This window comes from Coturnix japonica, chromosome 1 (assembly GCF_001577835.2).
Source record: "Coturnix japonica isolate 7356 chromosome 1, Coturnix japonica 2.1, whole genome shotgun sequence".
In the NCBI taxonomy this organism is placed as follows: domain Eukaryota; kingdom Metazoa; phylum Chordata; class Aves; order Galliformes; family Phasianidae; genus Coturnix; species Coturnix japonica.
The window spans coordinates 29,882,148-29,900,163 of record NC_029516.1 but is presented as its reverse complement, the minus strand read 5'-3'; the positions used below and the strand labels follow the sequence as shown (position 1 = coordinate 29,900,163).

The 18,016-nt window shown below is 42.0% G+C and overlaps 1 protein-coding gene and 1 long non-coding RNA gene across 2 annotated transcripts in view; both read left to right on the top strand.

Moving 5' to 3' along the window:
• Positions 1–2,564: 2,564 nt before the first annotated feature.
• LOC107309978 lies at positions 2,565–5,126 on the top strand. The gene is made up of 3 exons (XR_001553413.2): positions 2,565–2,739; positions 3,046–3,619; positions 3,741–5,126. It is a non-coding gene; the product is annotated as an uncharacterized LOC107309978 (long non-coding RNA).
• A 7,050-nt stretch (positions 5,127–12,176) lies between these two features.
• The window catches only part of TAFA2 (TAFA chemokine like family member 2), a 174,048-nt gene continuing 168,208 nt past the window's right edge, over positions 12,177–18,016 (top strand). Inside the window, exon 1 of the transcript XR_001553434.2 lies at positions 12,177–13,112. The gene's annotated coding sequence lies outside the window, so the exon portion shown is untranslated. The remainder of the gene's footprint in view (positions 13,113–18,016) is intronic.

Here is an 18,016-nt window from a genome sequence, read left to right as displayed (position 1 = left end):
TCAATATCTAGTTAGCTGTGGGATTATCATAAGCCATGTCACTTCCCAATTGCTGGGTGGCTAAATGATGAATATGATGCATGTCTAAGGGTTTAAATTTCCAGGAACATTTGCTGTACCTACACAATAAATTCAGTAGAGGAAATCCTGCTGTAAGAAAGAGAATGAGTGTCGTAGTCCTAATGTACTGTAGATGTACCTGCACTGAGCAGCAGATATACAAGAAAAGCCCCTGACACTTCTTTTTTTGTTGCTGCTAACACTGACTTGGGCTCGCATTGCCATAATGTTCTCAAGAAGAACTAAAATCTCAGTTACTTCCTACAACGCATATGGCCAGTCTAGGATGGAAAGCAAGTTGAAGGAACAGGCTTAAGGAATTATAATGAAGGTGAGGGTGGGAAGGGGAAAGTCTGGCATTGAGTATATGATTACTAGTGTAGCTAGACTCCTTGGTATATGTCATAGGAAGGGTTTAGACACCTATTTTAGCACATTAGATATGTCTGTGACTTAGAGTCTTTAACCCCAATATACATCTTAATTTTTCACTTGGGATAAAGCATATCCTTCTGCCTCTGTTTGCTTCTGACAATGAAAAGCTGTGTTGCAGTTTTTTGTTTCTGTTAGCTAACACTAAAATAAATACAAATTATCTAAAAATATGACACATTAGCATTGGAAATATAGACATATTTGGGAGGTTAATGTAAATGTTGTCATTTATTCAAGACTTTCCTTGAAAAAAGAATCATGAGTACTTCAAGACATGGTCAGTCAGTCTAGGTCAGACTCATATGCCTCACTCAAATACAGACATAATTATTTTACTGGTGACATTTGGGATGACCTTCAACCTGTAATGTAATAAAAAGGATTGCTGATTGACAGCAAACTGTGTAAAATTAAGTTCTTTCAGTTTGAATTTATGAAGATCTTCAAATAAATACATAAAACATTTTTTTTTCTTTTTTTTTTTTTTTTTTTTTTTTCCTCTTGAGGAGGAGGTGAAGCCAGAAAGGTGATTTAGAAGAGCTCTGGGACAGTGCAGGCAGAGGACAAACCCTCTGCAGTGCAGGAGTGAGCCAGGAGCAGCAGGAGCCAGGATGCCCATGGGGCAGCTGTGGCACAGCCACCACAAGGAGCTGGCCCTTTAGCAGGCCCTGTGGCAGGTCCATCATGGCCTCCAGGCCCCTTCCACTTCTGTAAATCCAAGAAAGCCTTCTCAACTGCAGTCATTTTCTTGGTATAAGTCAGTGTGGCCTGTGTTTCAGAGGTCACCTTAAGATCTGGGCTTTCACACCTTATACTTGTCTGCTTTCCATCAGTGTGGACTGGAGAAGGAAATGTAGCTTATCTTATCACACTTACAGGAGGAAAAAAACACATTTTGTTAGCCTGTTTACTTTTTCCTCCTGATCTGTGACAACCCAGCAGCACTTAGCTTCAGTTTGTGTTGGGAAACACCCATTTCTTGTCCACTTGTTTGCCAGTTTGAGGAGTGGTAATGGGGCAGGTGTGGAAGCTGCTTTTAATGTGTTGAGAAAATTTGAATGAGCTAGTTTGAATTTTCCTTAGAGTGAGCATTTGGAAACTTGTGTAAGTATTTAAGAAATATTGTCTTATGTTAAGCTATGGCATTAAAGATTCATATACTCTGTTGGCATTTGTGATCGAATTCAGATGTCTCCAGTTACTGAGCGAATCCACTGACCTCAAAAATGCATGTCATGTAATGAGAGTACTGGATTATGCTGGAAGAATGGCAGACTTTGGGATGAAAGCTGCCCTTATCCCACAGTACCTTCAGTACTGACAATGTAGCAAGAAAGTAAAAAGGAAGAACAGGCTTACCATGACACAGAGAGCTTGGGCTGAGACAGAAGTGACAGAGTGGAGGTAATCTGAGAAAGCAAATGCTCTTCCAGTATGGAAAGGGTATACTAAGATGTTATCACGCTACTAAAAAAACACAACATATTACCTAGAAAACATGCAAATCTAACCCTGGGAAATCAATAAGGTGCATGGACTTTGCTACTGAACAAGGGTCATCATACCAACACACTGAAATGACTATGAACCCGTCTGCTGAGGATGACGTTTTAAATATACAAAAAAAAAAACAACCCCAAAACATTTAACATATCAGTCACGCAAAAACCAGTTTACATACATTCTATCTTTTCACAGCATTGACCTCTTTCTGTAAAAATAGCTCTGAAGGGATCATTATTATAGACTAGTATAGATGAGTCTGCGTGGTTATCATTCCTGCTTCATAAAATTTCCCTTTAGTTTTTAAATCTGTTGCTAAATTTTTATGATGTCATATAATTTCAGGTCAGGAAGGATAAGCAACCATTGTAATGCAACAAAAACAGCTTCACACTACAAAGGGATTAATTTTAGGTGATCATTTAAATAATAGCTCATAAAATCAAAATCATTTTATGTACATTTTAAGAGCTAGACTAATCAAAGCTTAAAATGTGATAGGATAATAAAGCAAAGCTCATTAATTTAACATAGAAAAATACAATCAAAAAGAGCTGGAGTAAGCATAAGCTTGCAAAAAGAGAAAAGTGCTGAGCATTTAATCTTGTTCTCTCTGGAATCATTGTAGAAATTCTGGAGTTTAGCTGGAGTAAAAACACTCTGTGAGAAGGCCCATCTACTCTTTCAAACTGTCATCAATGCTGCCTGTTTCACTGCACTGGAGGAATATGGAAACTTGGGGTAAAAGATTCTATTTCATGCAATCTACTTGTTTGTTTGTTTATTGGTGTAGAACAAAAGGAGAAGACTAACATGCAGGGCTAAGAACTATGGTTTCATCATCAAAGACTAAAGGGCCAATCAGGCACATTTCTGCATATTCCGTGAATTCGTAATTTTGTGGAAAAATAAGGAATTTCCAGAATATGTAGTGGAACACTGAAATTGCCAATATAAGTTCAGGTGTTAAGTAACTCTAGATGAGTTATTCTATAAAGTAAATCTTATAAATCCACGTGTCTAAGTGACTGCATTTCATTTTGCTAGGTTTCATGTGGAAGCAAACTTTTGTATTTTGGAACCCTATCTGGTATGAGCAAAATATGGGAAACGTGTAGCAGTCTTAAAAGAATTCAGTTACAGTAAGAAAAGATGCCTGGAAAGGAGAGAGAAATGCCACAAATGCAGCTCTGAAAGGCTGCCCCTTGGGACCACCCTAAGAAAAAGAAAATTCGAAGTTCCCCAGCACAGGAAAAGCTTCAATCAACCATAAGGGAAAAAGAGAAAATACGAAGTTCACCGAATAGGAAAAGCTTCAATCAGCCATGAGGCAAAATCCATAGGAAACCAGACTTCATTAGCTCCACAACTCACAGAACTTGTTACGATTCAGCTTGCTTAGCAACTTCAACTTTTAGACAACTCTTTTTCTTTGATATGTCACCTCAAGCTTAACAGGCTATTAGATCTCCCGCTTTTTATCTGTGTAAGGCTACAGTGGAAAAAAACCCACAAAACAAACCACAAAGAAATGCTCCCAGGATGATTCTCTTTCTGTGTGTATGTGCATATATGTGCCACGAGAGGAGGAGGGGGGAAGGAAAGGAAAACAGAAGAACGGGTAGGTCTTTTTTCAAGGTTTTGTAAGGCAGTGTACAAGGTCTGTGTTCTGCCTACTGACATCTAGCGGCAAAATCTGCCAATTGCTGAACTTGCCCTGATTTTTTTCTGTTTTTCCTCAGAAATTCCCCATTTTCGCAACTCTGCGGGCTCCTCCGACATTTGTGGGTGCTTAACGCCATCGAAAACGAGGGCACTTGGGGATAATGAGGTAATTCTGGAGTCAGGCAGGGAACAGCGGATCTGTCATGGAGCTTAATGTGGGAGGAAAACAAAGAAGATTTACACAGCGGGTTTATCGCTCTAGCAGCAGCAGTGGAGTCTCTGAATCTGAGGCTGTGCCTTTTGTGCATCTCTGTCCAAGATACCTCTGAGCTGCTTGGGAAAGCAAGTTTGTCTATGCAGAGCTTTGAGCAACGAGCCCATTTCCAGGTGCCAAATAGCAGCATCCCTGCCTGTTACTGCAGCTGCTATGTGTAAGTGCCCTTCAGAGCACAAGTAAAAATCCTTGTTTTGTTCTTTGTTGGTATTGAATTTCTAGGCTACAGGCACACACAGAAAGGATTGGCCCTAGAAAAAAATATAAGTGGTTAAGCATTTGTCTGAATGTTAATCAGAATGATTCTCATGACCATATGTCCCCAAGGACCCAGGGCTCCACCAATTAGTACTCATCATTCATACACTGTACTTGGGCTGGATGTCAGGAAAGAAGCAATAACCTCAGCCAAGACCAAACCAAGATACTATCTATACTGTGTCTCATGAGTAAAAAAGGAATGGGAATTTGAATTGATGTTGTGCCACATGAGGGCACCCTGCAGGTGGTGAAGCTCTGCAGGGTGGCAAGAGTTGAAGCAGGCAATCTTATAGGGTGAAGGTTTCTGCAGGCTGCCCCAGCTGGGTGCATGTGGGCTTTGGGGAGTCAGGTGGTGACATTTCTGTCCATCCATGTATGGCTTTTAACGTGGGTAACCAGTTATTAATTTCTCCTCGTTGAGGTGAGTATGGCCTCGGTCGTAGCAGCAGAGGGAGGTCTGCAGTTACGCTTCTGAGCAGTATCAGACATCACAGCACTCTGCCACCATGCAGTCTGAGCCATGAATAAGGCAAGGTTAATCTGAAGGACTGCTGAGCACAAACTTACTGCCTTCAAAGAAACCAGACAATGACAGCCACAAAAGCAGAAAAACTCAAAGCCACACATCCTTTAGCATTTCCTGCTCTGTATTTGATGAAGGAGGGAGGCAGAGTTCATACAACGCATGACTTCCTACCCTGCAGATCCTGAGATCTAAGTGGCAGCAATCCTCTCTAGGTACACAGTTTGCTTTCACATTTCACATTTTCACATTTACACAAAGAGAAATGCCTTATATTCAGCCTGTTTGCTATGCAATCCACTAGCTACACGTTTGTAATGTCATTGAAAAGTGCACATAATCCAAATAGAAAATGTAACTTTTTAAATATATAGAACTGATTTTTATTTGACTCTTCATTAATCAGAGACATTTCCTTTCCACTCTGAATTAACAGCCACTTGTACCATCTCCCTATCCCCCCCCCACCCCAAAGAAAGATTTCCTCTTTAGTGGTCTTCTTTTTGTAAAACATCTTGAAGTCTGCAATTCAGAGCATTTAAAGATGATAGTTTTCTGACTTCTGTGTTTGTTTTTTCTCCCAGTTTCATGCTGTTCTGAAATGAATATGGCAGACAATATTCTAAATAATGGCACTTTTGCTCTCAACTCTTGTAAGATCTACTTCTGTCCATACACAAACTGCAGAAAAATTATATATATATATATATATATATATATATATATATATATATATATATCCTTTTTAAACTTGCCGTTAAAACACAATAAAACACAAAGTCTGTAATAACCTTTAAGGCATCTTTTAATGTTTTTTAACACATGTATCCAAGCCTAGTACACTCTTGAATGTAATTTTCTTTTATCTTTCCTTCCCTTATTAAAATGCAAGTGGTTACAATTCAGAGAAAGACTTTAAGTCAGAATGAAATACTGAGATGGAACAACTTATTCGACTTAATGCACTGTACCCTTCACTAAATTTCCTCACAGAACTTTGTATTATATAATCTGAAAGACTGTGTCTCTACTATAAAACAGACACAGCACTATTTCTCTAGAAAAAAATAACCCAGATAAGTTCACAGTGATTTTCTCTCTCTCTCTCTCTCTCTCTCTCTCTCTCTTTTTTTTTGTTTTTGTTTTGTTTTTGCAACAAACAATACATCTTACAGCCCCCTTATTTATCTCCCAATGTGCAGGAACTGAATTACTGGGCTAATAAGCGTTGACACCTTTTTTTAACCAGAATTTGTGATGCCTGTTTTTAAAATGACACCACGCAGATTAGAAAATTCTCCATCATGAGATAATAAATGGCACTCTGAGTCTCTACAGTGAAACCTAATTCTTCTTGCAGATGAGTTCTCAAATCTGCCAACATATGTTGCCCTCAACAAAGAGTTTTCAGGAATAAAGCTAAGTATGATTCATTTTGTGAAATCAGCCTGATCCTTCCTTACCTTTACCACTCATGGTCTGACCAGCTGTCTGCTTTCGCTTCTTTTCTTTAACATAATTGAAATATAATTAATTCATAAAGATAATTCAAGACATCATTTTGGAAATAATTATATTGATTTTAAATTGACATTAACACCTCATCGGGTAAGGAGGTCAGCTTGTCACTCTCCTACAAGGTTGTAAATTAAAAAGAAAAATGCTCTTTTTGTCTATGGTGCAACCTTTGACACAAAGTTGAAATAAAATTAATATACACCAGGGGTAAAAAATTCTTTGTAAGCATGGCTGCAAGAACTGATGCTGTTAGACAAAGTAGAATAGAAACTACTAATCTGTATCAGATGAATGGCAAATGCATACAAGGCCAACAAATATTTTATATTATATAGTAATACAGCTTCAAGCCAGACATGTTTAGATACCTTTCACCTCTCCTATTTCTTTTTAGGTTGGATATTAGGAAGAACTTCTTTACAGAAAGGGTAGTTAGGTACCGGAATAGGCTCCCCAGGGAGGTGGTTGAATTGCCATCCCTGGTTGTGTATAAGAGCCGTTTGGATGTGGTACTCAGGGATATGATTTAGTGGAGGGTTTTTAGAGTTAGGGTACAGGTTAGGCTGTGGTTGGACTTGATGATCTTCAAGGTCTTTTCCAACCTGGGTAATTCTATGATTCTTTCTTGAAATGCCTGATTTAATGTTGGTTTCTATTTTCTGTTGTGTTGCACAGATGTAGTAGGAGAAATGGTTTGGGAAAAAAAAAAAAAAAAGAAAAAGAGGAAAAACTGCTCACATTTTATTCCTGACTATAATTTTTCAGCTTTGGGCTTTTCCCATGTTCATGAGTAGCACTTACTTTACCTCTAATAAGCAACCAGCACTACATTTAATCTTGCTTTACAATTTTATTGTGCAGTACAAGCGGCTCTATGTCCACCCTGCTATGTTTCACCCTTGGACTGTTCCTCTTAGTGTAATAAAGCACAGACACATTGCTTATTAAATACATAATGTAATCAAGCAAAGGATTTGTTCAACATAGAATTGATGTCTATTTCCAAAAGACAGAGTGGTCAAATATTGCTCTACTTCTAACCTGAATCCTTCTGATTACTTTTCCCTATACAGACCAAGTAGATTTAGAAAAGTTTTGGAGCCACAACACAAAATGTACTAACACCCAACTTTTCAGGACTTGCCTTTCCAGAGCCAGACTCAAAAGCTGAATATGGTAGCACAGGGTTCCTGACACCTGGAGAAAGTATGGTGCCTTATGATGATATTTAAAAGGCCTAAAAAAAACGGTCAGTGGTGACTTGTCAAGAGGTAACAAATGAAAAATGAGGAGTGCAGGTTTTTAAATCTTTCCCCTTTAGGGAGCTTAGGTGCTTTACAAAGTATTAGAAAGAAGGATCTTTATGTTTCAAAATAGCTAGAGTTCTTACAGCCTGGGGGATTTTGCTCTTTCTGATGAAATAGCTTAAGAAGATAGATCCTTTTGCATGATACTCTATGCAGTAGGTCAGGCAAACAGTATTCATCCCACGATTTCTTTATCTTTGTTTAACTCAGCTTTTCAGATGAGTTTAGGGGAGCACAGTACCATCTGTGATAGGAGAAGGTGAATAGGGCCCTCTTAAAAAATGTACCTGTGGGACCAGGTGCATCCAAGTGCACTGGGGGAGCAGGCAATAAACACTATTTGATAGACAAATTCTCATCTACAGAACACTATTTTTTCAACATAATCACTACCATTAGCAATGCATTTTTGACAGTGATGAACAAGGGCCTGCATGCTGTGTTTGTAAAAATCTGCGTGGCCATCCAGAAAGTGGTTTGTCTTTCATGTCACTTTTGCCACTGCTGAAATGTACTAACCTTCACCTCATCATACTCACATCCACTCTTTGGTCTCCATAAACATTCAGCAAGTGTCAATGAATGTTAATGAGTGCAATTTTTCTCCACAGAGGAACTCAGTGCCACACCTTTGCTTCAGATGCACTTCCATGCCATTTTGTCAGACTGCCCCTCTGCTACCATCTGCCACATGGCAACAAAATGGAATGGAGTATTGATGGGAAGGTTCAGCCTCTAGTGCCATAACACCACCATTTGTTTCTGATGTTGTGAGCCAACATAACAAAATGGGAGGCATTACTTATGGAGCATCCCTTGTATCCCAGGGAAGTTATGAAGTAAATTCCACTGGAAGCCATTTCCACACATATGAAGGCCAGGAAGGTGATTTGGAAATGTCACTGTAGATTCAATAAGGGCAAACTGTGTCTTACTAATTTGATTGCCTTCTTCACCGAAATGACTGGCTGTGTAGGGAAGAGGAGCACAGTGGATGTTTATCTTTTCTCTACTGATGTTTTTTGACATGGTCTACCATAAAATTCTTGTAGCCAAATTGCATAGATACATACTGGATGGCTTATATTGTGATACTGGCTTATATTGTGATACTGGCTTATAAAAAGGGTGCAAATTGGCTGAAGTGGCAGGCTTAAAGAGCAGTGGCCAGTCATCATTGCATTCCTCAGTGTTCAATACTGGAGTCAATGTGCTTACAGCCCTCCCTAACAGCATGCATGACAGAGTGGCAAACACTCTCAACAGGTGACTCTGAGGTGGGGGAACAGTCAATAGGCTGTAGGGCAGCGCCAGTGCTCAGAGAAATCGAAACAGGCTGGAGAAGTGAGCTCTCTTCAACTCTGACAAAGACAAATGCAAGTCCAGCACCTGGTACACAATAACTTAAATGCAACAGCACAAACTTGACACTGTCTAGAAAACCCCTTTACAGAAAAAGACCTGTGAATGCTGGTGGACAAGTTGAATGCTTCTTCTCCAGATTAGGGGGTGGCAATGAAAGGATACAGGAAAATGCTTCATATCAGGCCCAAGTAAAATATATTTTTATGTACAAAATGAGAAACAGAGAACCTAACAGTGCTGTCACTGGCACTTGCAGTTAGTTTAAGTCAATTGCAAGTTCATGTCAATTGCATGGTGAGTGATAGGAGGGGAATGATCTCACGGTGAGGATAAAGGAGCAAAGTTATTGGTAGACACCAGGGAAGTCATCAGTTCTTAGAGGCAAAATCATCATGTCCACCAAAATGTTCTTTTCTTCTATTCAGGAGCTCAGAACATGTATGCCTCAGAGTAAAATCAGTATGTAAAAGCATACTAAATCAACATACATGCAACTGCCACATTCTGAAATAACTTTTTACTTTCCTCTTTTTTTATGCTGTACTGTTCAACTTGAAATAGAAATACTGAAGTTGTTCCAAACATTACACCTGTTGTGAGAACCAGTGCCCGTTTTTATGCTTTATGCTTTTCTTTCAGTGTGTAGAAGAGCCAGAAAAGTAAGATGTAGTGACACTAACTCAAAAACTAAAGCAAGAAAGGACATTCATATAATAGCTGTGTTCTGTAACTGTGTTGTGTTCTATGGCCACAGAATTCTGTTGGGGATTTTCCAGTCAGAAGGATATAAATTGAGGCTGTGTAGCATAAAGACTGCCGATCTGGTACTTCCAGAAAATGGTAGATTTATCATATAGTGTATGTGCAGCATGCCTAAATGCACCTTTGGAGATGAGTCAGCCTTACTAAGTAAGCATCTGCAAAGCCAGCTGTACTGCAAAGGTGTAATGGATCATTTCAGCTCTTCCTGGGAACACTGGCCATACTGTGCCAGCACACAGGTACGACTGCCCATGTGCCACAACACCACACTGTAAAGAATGATTACATTTTCCAAAGTGGAACACCTCTTATCTGTTGCTTTCTCTACTGTTTTATTTTCCTTCTATTTCTCTCTCTCTCTCTCTCTCTCTTTTTTTTTTTTATGTGACTTGTTTGTGTTAACTTGGTTACAGTAGTTGTGTGTCTCTAGATGTGTTTTCCTGATTCCCGTAACAGCAGGACATCAGCATGAAACTGCCAAGTACTGTCTGGTCTCACTATACTCTGTCAACAGGAGTGTAATGATAAAAGCAGCTAATATAGATCTGTGTGCTCCCATAATTACAAGGTGTTAGCTATGTCTAAAGTGCAACAGCTGCACTTTAGGCGTTATGTGGCTGCTTTTAATCCAGCAACAATATTTGTGGTCTTACACTGGCCCATGCAACAGTAACCAATATCCATTCTGTTATTTATTCAGGCTCTGTGGCCATTTTGCATTGCTGGGAAGGAGCATCCAGCCCTTGTGGATTCACACTACCCTAGGTCTGCTCAATGTATTGAAATTATACTGCTGATTGCAGCATGGTCTTGTTACTTCAGTTGTTTCAGTCTCTTCTGAAATATTTTTAGCCCTTTGTGGATGCAGAAATACAGTTACCAACATGGGAAATTGTGATGTTATTTTAACAGCTTCCAATGAGTAAGACCATATTTGTCCTTATAACCAAGGGCCTTCTCACTTGGCTGCAGGTTGCAGCCTTGTGTGCTGCAGTGCTGGCCTCAACTGTGGGTGTGACAACCACGTGCCAACCTACTTTTGGCTTGCCCTTTCCACACCAGCCTCTTTATATTCTGTCCTATTTGTGTGTGAGGCAGTGAGAATTAAGCTCTCTCTTTATTTATTTTTGCCTTTTCTTTTTGATTGCATGGGCCTCCAGATCTGCTTCACTTGATTTGAAATAAAATAAAATAAAAATAAAATAAAATAAAATGATCACCCACTAACAATAAAAATAAAATAAAATAAAATAACAATACAAATAAAATAAAATAAAATAAAATAAAATAAAATAAGTTCAAACATTCTACAGATCCTTACTTACACAGAAAACCTCCAGCATGGACCATGGAGCACCTCCCCTATGAGGACAGGCTGAGGGAGTTGGGTTTGTTCAGCCTAGAGAAAGAGAAGGTTTGGGGGACCTCATGCAGTTTCAATACGTGAAGGGAACTTACTCCCAGGAGAGGAGCTAACCTCTTTGACAAGGGCTGACAATACAGGACACGGGGAAATGGTTTTACAGTTAAAAGAGGGAAGATTTAGCGTTGGATGTTAGTCGGGGAAGTGTCTTTTAACTAGGAGAGTGGTTAGGCTCCTGCGAACAGGCTGCCCAGGGAGTTGTGGACTGCCCCGTCTTGGAGGTGTTCAAACCAGGTTGCGAAGGGCGGCCCTGGGCACCTGATCTAGTAAATGTGCTATGTTTTGGTGCCCTGCCAGGCAGGGGGTTCGGCAACTACATGAGTCCTTGAGTCCCTTCCAACCCGGGTCATTCTGTGATTCTGTGACCATAACAGTTGGGGTATTGCTTCCTTCTTTAGCTTCTCACATGGTTGACCATCAGCATCATACAAGATGTGCTGACAGCTAAAGGCTCAACAAAAACTTCTTTTCCAAACACTTGCCATTAAGTTAGGTGGTACAGATTGTAATAAAAAAAAGACGATGAATGGTTAAGTAAATCAATGCTTCTTAACCCAGCACACAATCATTTCCATTCAACCTAGGAATGGACAAGCATTCTGGGAGAAAACCGAGAATCTGACCCTATGTTTGATATCACTGCAATTAATGAACGCCCTGTGGCTCTCTCCACCTCCCTGCATCCTTTTTTTTCAGCAGCACAAACCACACTGAAATAAGGCAGCAAGCTGCGCTTTTCCTTATCCTCACCGACCAGCGCTTCCCTCTATCAACCAGCTGTCGTGGCCGTTAACAGAGGTAGGCAGAAGGAGGAGAGCCCTTTGGGCTCCGACCCCTAATAAAACCACCTGCCGCCTCGCAGGTCGGCGAGAACGGATTCACCGGCACCGCTGGGGGAAGTCGGGCTTTTCCCTCCGCCTGAGCCGTCGTAAGTGCCTCCCGACTCCCTCTGGAGGGAGACACAGTCCAGCTTTTGGCTGCCGGCGCCGCCGCCTCCCTCCTGCCCCTGCCCCGCTCCTGCCCGGCCGCAGCCCCGCTCACTTCCCAGGGGCGCTGCCTGGCATCTCTTCCCCAGCCCGGCCGTGGCCCAGCGGGGTCCGGGGGAGTGCGGCACGGCGGGGATCCGCTCCTTTCCGGTGGCCACGTGTGTGAGCGTGTGAAACTTGGCAGCCCCTCGTCCCGCTGTTTGCAGGGGAGGGGACGAGAGAGGAGGAAGAGCCGCACGTGGGGCGGCGGCTCAGCCCCGCTGTGCGCGGGCACTGGGTAGGCGGTGGGTGCTGCTGCGGAGCGCTCCTATCTCAAACACAGCCTCGGGACCGAGTGGGCAGGAGACACACGGAGCAGACACGCGGCTGGGAGGAGACGGGAGTCTGCCACCCCCGGCACGGCGCTCTGGGTGCTGCCCGTGTCGCCCCGGGGTCCCTCCGCTCTTCTGCGCGGTGCGGAGCCGAGAGCGCAGGCAGCGGCTGCTGCTGCTGCAGGTGAAGCCCTGTCTCTCTGTTTACTTTTCCCAAGAGGGAGAAGGAGGCAGCAGGAGGGGGACGCGGCGCCGTGCGGGGCGGGCAGGCCAATCAGCGCCGCTGTAACGCTGGGATCGCTGCAGGACGCGCCGGGTTTTCCTCCCATCTTCTGCCGCCGGGGCTGAATCGGGACCGCACGGACCGACAGAGCCGCACCGGGCTGCAGGACTTCCTCACCCGCTGCTTATCCGACAGCGAATCCCTATACTTCTGTATATATTTATTTTTCTTTTCTTTTTTAATACTCTGAAATCGTGCACGAGAAATATTTCGAGTCTCCCCTCCTTCCCCACGCACTTAACACCCCCAGCGGCATCACCCCGTCGGATTTCTGCTTTCTCCCGGGGAGGCTGAACCGAGCGGCGAGGAGCCGGGCGCGGAGCCGCTCCATGCCGCGGGCCGTGTGCCGGCGATGCTCGGGCGCTGAGGCCGGAGCTCCCCGCTGACGGGAGGCGGCCGAGCGCGGGGTGCTTCCAGCAGTGCGGAGCGGCCGCAGGTAGGTGTGAGCGGAGCGGGCGGTGTCCGTGAGCCGAGCCGGGATGTGCCGCGGGGCCGGGCCGGGCTGCGGGGCGATGCCGGCCTCCTTCCCTCCCCCCCTCCACTGTCCGAAAGTTGGGGAGCGTGGCTGGGAGGGAGCCGCCTCCGCCGCTCCGGCGGCAGAACTGCGAGGTTTTGGTTGTAATTGGAGTTGGTTTTAGAGAACCAAACAGTTTTGAGAAGCCCACCGGTCTGTCAGCCCGGCCGTGTGGGTGGGGAAGGGGCTCGCTTCAGCCCCGGGCAGCGGACGGCTTCAGGCGGAGGTTAACAGCCCTCGGTCTGTTTATGAACCGTTTAACAAAACGAGCTATCAAGGCATGGTTAGTGGCTCCGTTTCCTCATTGTTATAATGCTCCCCAAGTTGTGGTGCAGGGTACGAAGCCTGTCTTGTCCTTGCTTCCCTTCCGTTTCCGTGAACTCGTTTACCATTGAATGTTACGTGCTCTGTATTCCGCAGTGAAAAGGCTTTCCCCTTGCACCATGCCATTCATGGCACTGCAAGGCAAAGTTTGAACATAATCCGTGTTGTTCCCATTGAACTGTACTATTGGATACCCCTAATCTGTGCAAAGAATACGGAGAAATAGCCTATGCTGCCCAGTTAGGAGTTGTCAGATACATCTCTGCAGTGCGCTTCATTCTTACCAGGAGTTAAAAATCATTGCTTGAAGCATTTTAAATTATATGTGTAGTTACAGTTGTCTGTCTCCAGCATTTGCTCTGAGATAATCAGTATTTCTGCAAAGCACTGGGCACTTCACTGCTCCCACTCACCTCCGGTCGACTCCGGCTCTGCATTCAAAGAACCGTGCTTCAGCTCCTGGAGAACCCTCAGTTGGAATAATAAACACACTCAACCCCTATCCCTAGAAGCCCCATAAAACATTGGAGGTCTTGGGGTCTTCTGGCAGCACTGGATGCATTTAAATTACTATTGACTAAATGATAATTGCTATCCGGTCTCTCTGTTTCACCGAGCAGTTCCAGACATTAGCATTCAACTCGCCACATGTTTAATACTTTAGAGCTACTTTATGGGCTGATCTAAGTGAAGTCCATTTGATATATTAAGATGATGTTGTGTAGCACAGAGTATGCATGAAGGAGTCGTTTAGTAGCACGGGGAGTGCAGCTCAGCTGAAGTTGGGAAAGTGCACATGGAGGCGTTGTTATCAGGGGGTGGCAAAGGGTTACATCGATGGTGCTTTTCCCACAGTAATTGCGCAGTCATTTCATACCGGTTGCCTCTAAATTATTTTGTGTGTGATGAACAGTAGGAAAGTAATTCATAGAAATTTCATTATTAAAAATTTATTTGGGAGAACCGATGCTGCTGAGGCGATGTTAAAAGCTGTGTGTGTTTTTTTGGTTTCACGGAGTCCCAATTCCCCAAACTCCAGTACTGTCACTGTTATAAATGTAAACTCTCCAAGTGCTGTAATTTTAGAGGAAAGCTTTGCTCCACTGGTTGATTGCAGCTCAGAATTACTATTCAGTGCTTCATATGTTGTTTGAACATAAGGGGGTTCTCAAAAACGTGCTATTAATTTTGTATGTGCTGCTGGTAATGGCTGACTTTGAGATAAAATCTTGATTCCTGTCATATTGTTACAATCAGAGAATGATGAGTAACGTGGCAGTGTCTTTTATCATGTTGGATACATGAGGTAACCTTTTTCCCATCTCTTCCTACGAGCAGAGGGTTCTCAGCTTTGTGTGTAGGTTCTTGCAAGGCAGTCAGTAATTCCAGTAGGGAATACATGAATAACTAGTTCTGCGCGGAAGTAAATAGATGTGTCTACAGATGGATGTTGGAGATTGCTTTACTGGCAAGTTGCAAAGTGATGATTCATTGAACCCTGTCTAGATTTACATAGAGCAAATAATACTTTACACTGAATTGTGGCAGAAGAAAAACATGTAGCAACCAAGAACTTTCATAATTTCATGGCAGGTGATGACAGGCTTGATAAAGGACCTCTTTACAAATGCAGGCTATATGTTTCTGGTGAGAAAAATGTACTGTGGCGTCTTTTTAGATCTGAACATCTTCGCACATAAATTTATTGCTGGCTGTATTACTACTCACCAACCTGTGTAAAGCATAAATAGTGCATGAGCAGTATGATGCATTAATTATATTGTGTGTTTTACTTCCTATTAATAAGTAATAGAAAACTGCGAACCCGTTAAAGGAAACAACTGACTTTGGAAGACAGAAAAGTCACATTACTTAATACTCATCTGCAGAAAAATGTGATCCCCATCTTGAAAAATTGTTCCAAATGATGCAACTATCGGTAAACCAGCAGCTCTGCATCCCTCTTTTAACTTCTGCAGTATTTCATTAGAAACGCTTCATTAAGTCACATTATTCTGCAGCTGTTTGTTCACTGAAAATTAAAATAAAGATCAGGAAGTTTATCCAGGAAAGCAATATTATTTCCTTTGTTAAGTACTGAAAGTTCAAACAACAATGAAAAATCCTTTAACTTCACTGTATCAGAAACATGAGCACTTTGTGTTTTTGTGATAAACGGGTGGCATTTGCTGTTGCAATTCGTCAATGTATTTATTAGTTAAATGTCATCAAACAAAGAAAATAACTGAAAGCAAACAGACTTCATAATGATACAGAGGCTACGGCAAGGTAAAGACTCCACAAATGTAATTAATTAGTGCTCAGCCTCATATTTAAGCATCTCATTTGAATGACATGTTTGTTGTCTTTCCCTCATTGATCTTCTGCTGTATCTGCAGATAATTCAGGTAGCAACCACTTTTCATTTGAAAACACGTTTTCCGTTTTCCCTTTGAAATGCCGTGTTTTTAAGGGATTGAGACAAAAGTTGTGCTTGGATGAATATAACAGAAGGGTCCTCCCATGTCAGCAGAGCCGAACACTGATCTGGCCCCATTCATGACCATTTTTTATGTGTTAAGAGGGGCATCCTGAACTGATGTGGACTTTCATTGCTCCATTGAAGTAGTTGAAGTGCTGACATTTGAAACCAGCTGGAGATTTGCTCCATTATCTTTAGATCAGTGAATTTAAGTGTGCACCTAAAAAGGATTTCAATTGCTTTTTTTTTAGGGTGAGAAAACATTTACATACTATAACTGAGCTTCACAGAATCCATTGTAAGTGGCTTTGAAACTGTTTTGAAATACCCAAATCCACTGTTGGGGCTATTTTAACAGGAAATTTGGCCTAGCTTTGCAAGCTGTCAATTTATGCTTCAAAACAGTCTTCATAACTAAGTCAGAATTATAAAATGAGACATGGGAATGAATGTGGAAACATCATCAGCAACATCATTCAGTGTTGAGTGCAATCTCCTTTTGCTCTTGGTAGAACTTGGAAAGGTTGTGATTTCTGTGCTTTGATTCTTTCTATGCCTTTGCAGTCATTTGTAGTTACCATAGAGAGTCAGTTATTTATCAAAAGAGAAGACAAAATAATAATGGCCACCTAATGTACTTTTTCTTACTGCGATTGGAAAACAGTCACATTTTTAAGATAAACAATTCGAGGAGTTTTTACGGAGCTTCTTTCATGCAGCGTGTTTTGAAAAACACTTTCGAAGAAGAAAGAAAAAATTCAGACATAATGCTTTACAGTCCTAGTTATGGTAGAACACCATATACTTAGAAAAAATGGGAAAAGTCATGTTAAAAAAAAAAGCTTTCTTAGCATTTTCTTGTGTTAGAACACCGATCTGTGGGAAGCATTGTAGCTATTGCTTGATGAGGCCCTAGAAAATGTTTTCTATACATTTGATCCCTCCTCCTTGCAGTATGGAAGCAATCACATATATAATTGCATGCATAAAAATTAGGAAGTTATGTTTGTCCCTTGTTTAAAGCTCATCAAACCTTGCAATCTGTACTGTGTTAATGGCTTACATATTCAAGGAGTCCTACTTCACATCTTGCTGATCTTGTAATAGGAAACCTGAACACAGGTCTCACAGCACCAGGACAGCACTGTACACAGCCTCCTGTACTGCGAGCATCTCTCTAACAATGCTGAAGGGAGAGCCATGGGACAGGGCAGTGTGCAGATGAAATCAAGTAGAGTTCTTTTTAGACTGTGAGTTGTTTGGTAATCTTCTATACTTAAATCGTGACTTGGAACTGAAGTGGTGTAAGGTGCTTTAGATTGTCCAGCTTTGCAAATGAATAAATACAGAAGCACAGTTCAGCAAACTACTCAGCTGTATAAATAACAAAACAATTAAGAAATGGACTACTTAATATGAAGTATTTTTGAAATAAATATCCCAGTCTTTATTTTTGGTTGCATGCTGGTCCCTGGTTTTGTAGAAGATTTCTTGCCTCTGTTGCAGTATTACCATTCATTATTTGAAGATGAGGCACTGGACTAGATGGACCACTGGCTTGATCTGATAAAGCAGTTTCCTTTTTGAAATGCATGGAGGCGTAATTGCAGCACTGTATATTTTAACTGGCTTATTAGAACCAGACTCTGCAATTGTCTTCTGTTTTTGCTTTCTCTTCCTTTTTCCTTTAAAAAAAAGGAAAGGAAAGGAAAAAAAGAGGCAAGATATAATATGTTTTAAAATAAATCTCTCAGTAACATGCAGTCTCACACCAGCTCCTTTGGAGACAGGAGCACAGACCTGACAAGTCTCTCACATTTGTACTGATGCTCTCGTATCGGCTTTTTCCCTCCTGCTCCCCCCACTGCAGTTTCTGCATCACATATTGATAAGGTGGAGCAGTGGCCTCTGCTCCATCTCACTACAGCCTGGAGGGCTGTGTGCTGTTTGCCCCTGTCCTCATGCCTGTCTGACTTGCTGTGCCATGGAATGAGGCAAGTGATGTAGTGCTGTCACTGGA